The following is a 4,588-nucleotide window of genomic DNA, read 5'->3' on the forward strand; positions in this document are numbered from 1 at the left end:
TGGAAAGTTGGTTGGAAGATGAAAGAGAGGAGTACAGAGGTTTATTAGAGAATGCTTTTCATAATGGTCTTGAGATTGTTCTTTGTGGGCAAAATGGAGAAAGGGAATGAGGGAGAGAGGGAGTGAGGGAAGGAGAGAAGGAAGGGAGGAGAGAGTGTGAGTAAGACAGAGACAGAGACAGAGACAGAGACAGAGAGACACAAAGAGTCTCAACGATGAGCTCTAATAATAGCATGGTCCTTCTGAGGCTTGAATGGACCCACACCAATCCGTCTTTGAGTACGGACTGTACTCCATCGAGGTCTGACTTTAGCTGACCATCCTTCCTCATAGCTTATTCACTCTCTAGAGCAGGCTGGCAGCAGGGCTTGTCTTTTGTTCCTGAGGGAGGATCTGGGTGGTGAGTGGTCCACGGGAACATCTTCTCCATGTAAATATGCCTCACTCTAGGGTGGGGAAACAAGTTGGCATGAGAAGGAGAAACAACACGAAATCATAGGGATGAGGAAGCTTGGGACATGAGCCACATGGGGACAGTACTTTCTGTATGATGGGTAGATACATAAGTACTCTGTTCTCAGCACCATAGCAGTATCTGGCATGTGGAATGGGCTCTAGAAACATTTGAACAGATAGATCCTGACAGAGTGAGTGGCATGTTTCCACCCTTTTTTAATGAGAAACTATTTATTCTAAATAAGACATTAAAATTGACATATTATGACCTTAATATTAAAATGATTGGATTTTGATGTTAGTTAATTAGTATTTATCAAGTAGTGTTAAACTAGAAAAATAATTGCTCTCTTTTCCTGAGACATATTCACATAAACAACAGTTTTGTTCCTAACTCCCATTTTTTGGGGGGAGGGCATGTACATTTGCGTGTCTGTCTATTTTTCTCCATAGATCTGGTGACACACCCATAATGGAAAGCACACACTTTGCCTAAGAGGCTAAAAATATCTGAACTGGTTTGAGGGAAGCTAAATAATAGCATTGTGTAATTTAAAGAGAGGACATACACATAAACCAGTATGGGTCGTGCTTTCTTGCTAGATATTATCAAACTAATGAGGGTTTGTAGTAAAAAAAAAAAGCTACAATTACTTAGGATCCAATTTAAAAATCTTCCCTATGTTACTAAAACCAAACCACATCCATACATGTATACTGTTTTTCATTATTGCAACATTCTAGATGGAAATATATACACATGTGAATATACATTATATAATAACATATAACATTGAATTCTGACAGTTTATAGATTTGTTCACTCACATTCTTGTGAAATTGAAAGTTTTCATGGATGGCAGGGTTCATAAGTAGAGGCGTGGTGCACAGCTCCGGTCCATATTAGTAAGGTAGGCAGAAATCGTATCTGGGGTCTGGGCATCTTAGCCGCCATTGTACACATGTCTTGATGTTGCTGTCCTGTGGGTGCTCATAACCACTTCATAGCGCCTTCTTACTCATGGCCTTGTTCTCTCCCAGTAGCCCTTCTGCTCGACCCTCTGAAGAGTATTCTTTGCTGCTTTAGCTCTGTGAGTCCAGCGACAGCCACATAGGTCACCCTTAGGAGGGCAGCTATCCTCATAAGGTCCCCACTTGATTACTCGGGTAAAGGCGTCTCTATGAAATGAACTGTTGTCCAAGATTCCACTAGCAGAGAAATACGAAAATGTGGGCAGCTACAGACAGCATGCACGGTGCCTCTGCTGTCTCAGGCTTTTAGAACATGTCATTCATCTGCTTGAGCTTGTTCTGCCCTGGCTGACCTGACAGTTTCCTCCTCAAATACTACATCCTGGGTCTGTGGCACCTTCTGGATGTTCCAGGCCAACAGAATTTACTGTGTGTACTTAATTCTTACTCCCCCCACGTGTGTGTGTGTGTGTGTATTATATGTGTATGTTTGTATATACTTTCAGTATAGGAGTTATTTTCCTTCTAAAATCGAAGCCTTGTTAGAGCTTAGATACTTGGGCAATGATCTGAGTGTGTATTGAAAATAGATGTTTTTTATACCGTATATTCTGATTGTGACTTCTCCCTGAACTCCTCTTATTTCCTCTGCATATCCCCACCCACACAAATCCACACCTTTTCTTTCTCTCTCATTAGATTATAAATGGGCATTTAGAAAATAAGATAAAAAAAAAAAACTCAGAAAAGGACACAACAAACAGAAAAAAACAGACCCCAAGAAAAAACGCAAAAAACCACATACAGGTGCAAAGACACACACATTCTCACACAACAGGAATCCCATTAATAGCAAAATCAGAAACCATAACATATAAGGTCTGTAAGGCAAGAAATCTAAAATGCTCAGACCAAGCACTAGAACTCAGCCTTTGCAGCACACGGCTCAGCACCTCACACACTTACAAAGCTAGAGAGAAGCTTCAGGAAGGGGAGGATTGGAAGGGACAGTCGGGTGCAAATAGCCATCTTATGGGATAAAAATTTAGGACATGTGGCTTACTTCACAGTGGCTTACTCCCCAGACTGGATCTTCTAGGATTTTTTCCCCCATGCCAGGGAGGAAGTGCTGTTGCTCCTGCTTGTGGCCTTGGTACCCGAGCCTCTGAATTAGAGTAGGAATTCCCTTTGTAGCATAGTCCAAATGCGCCATGGACAAAACACCAAGCAGAAGGTTTGGCGGTCATCCACGAGCCACCCCCGGCTGATCTGCTGGGAATTGATAAATGCCATTCAGTGCAGAATTTATCTTTTGCCCCTAACACTGGTAAAAGAACAGAAAAATTCTTACTTGTTTCCCAGTGCCCCCATCAAATATGTTTAGAGCATACCTCATCTGTTCTGTTTGATGTTTATAGCTGTGGGCACATTTTCCTCCCTCTGTGCCCCCCCATGAAAATATTTCTACCAGAAGAAACTACTTCCACTCATTTTGCAGGCCCCCTGAGGTGTGCGTGGATCCCAAGGGACCCCTCCAGCCTCTCCTGAGGTTAGAGTCCCCTGACTGCCCAAGGTTACTCCATACCTAAGAGGCAAGAGTTGATTCATGAGAAAAAGCAAGGGCACAGAAAGCCTCTTTAAAAAGTAGAGTCATCTAGCATAGGCAACCTCAAAGGGCTTCTAGGGGTCACATTCTCTGCACAGTTCACATCGGGCCACTGCTGGAATTCTACCAGCAGTGACGGAGCGGCTGTGTGAGAGGCTGAGATGAGAAGCTCGTTTTTCTTCCACTGAAATGTTTTTCCTCTCAGCATCTTTTAAGGGAGCAGTGCTGAGTCCGAGGTCTCCCCGGGCCTCCGTTTGTCTTCACTTCTAACGACCTCATTGTGACACATGTCCTCTCAGATCTGACATGTAGGTGCCCAAGGGCCTTTCCTGAGGGATTCATCTGTGATGTGCAGGGCAGTTGTCCAGGTGATGTTAGCTAGATTCTATGTAGGTCAGGAAGGAAATGCTAGCCTAATATCTACTCAGTTCTGCTTCGGGTCAAGTGTGTTCGCCAGCCCAGCAGTTCATTAGCGGACAGTTCTAGCATCCCCCCACCCCCAACGGGTTGGGTTTTCCTGCTCGGTCTAAATTGAAAGCAGCTCTTCCCTCTTCCTGCATTATTTTAAATGAACATGAATTAGGATGACCTGGCCCCTTTGGAGCCACACTAAGTTGCCTTCATGATAAAAAAAAAAAAAAAAGAAGACTAGGAGACTGATAGTTCTCCCTAATTCTAAGAAGCCTTTATTGGATATGCCATCACAGCCATGGTTGAGGTGGATTTGGGGATACATTTTTCTAGTCAGATGATACCACTCAATAGTACAGGGTGTGTCAAATAGGCACAAGGCCCCGGTCTTGATCAGCACCATGAAGAGAAGAAAATCCAGACCATGTGATGTCAGAAGAGGTGCTATAACCATGAGCTTTGCCTTAAAATTTACCATAAAATACAGAACATAACAGAATGTGCAAAGGCAGGAAGCAGCTGAGAACTGTCAGGTGGGAAGTTCAATTGACACAGGGATGTAAAACTTATACACCATGCCCTCCCCCAGTGAGTCGGGAAGAGGCTTTGCCGTGTTACATAGGAACTGCATCAGACCAAATTGTTGAAACATTAATATTGAGCCTAAAGCTACGCAACTGATTTTTGACACTTTAATTTATTTTTTTTCTTTTGGTATCATTTGGACGACTAATTTCTATGATGCTCACTGGATCAGAAACTCAACATCATTAATGGAGTCATTAAGATTTGTTTATCGGTTTGATCATCTAAAAATTGCATTTGGTGCGTAGACATATTGAAAGGAAGTCATGTGTAATGCCCCCCAAGTGCAAAAAAAACAGGAGTGGGATGGCTGTAGGGATCCTTTTCAGCTTAGAAATGTTATTTTAATAATTGAGATCTTATATAGAGCATATCAATGACAAATTGAGATTTAAAGAGATATTGGAAAGGTCTAGGTTTAATTTCTTTAATAGGTTTAAATGCACCCACAAAACACATAATAGATAACACATAGATACAATGGTGGTATCTTTTCTCGTCAAGGTTGAGCACAATCCCATCACTATGTGGAATAAACCCTCGTCCCTGGCTTTGTGT

At 42.4% G+C, this 4,588-nt stretch overlaps 1 long non-coding RNA gene across 1 annotated transcript; it reads right to left on the bottom strand.

The window, feature by feature from the left end:
* Positions 1 to 207: 207 nt before the first annotated feature.
* LOC116080548 lies at positions 208 to 3,201 on the bottom strand. Its single transcript, XR_004114473.1, has 4 exons — positions 3,014 to 3,201; positions 2,492 to 2,700; positions 1,285 to 1,665; positions 208 to 446 (listed from the first exon to the last, which is right to left on the bottom strand). It is a non-coding gene; the product is annotated as an uncharacterized LOC116080548 (long non-coding RNA).
* Positions 3,202 to 4,588: the final 1,387 nt, after the last annotated feature.

The sequence above is a fragment of the Mastomys coucha genome, unplaced genomic scaffold (assembly GCF_008632895.1).
Source record: "Mastomys coucha isolate ucsf_1 unplaced genomic scaffold, UCSF_Mcou_1 pScaffold6, whole genome shotgun sequence".
Lineage (NCBI taxonomy): Eukaryota > Metazoa > Chordata > Mammalia > Rodentia > Muridae > Mastomys > Mastomys coucha.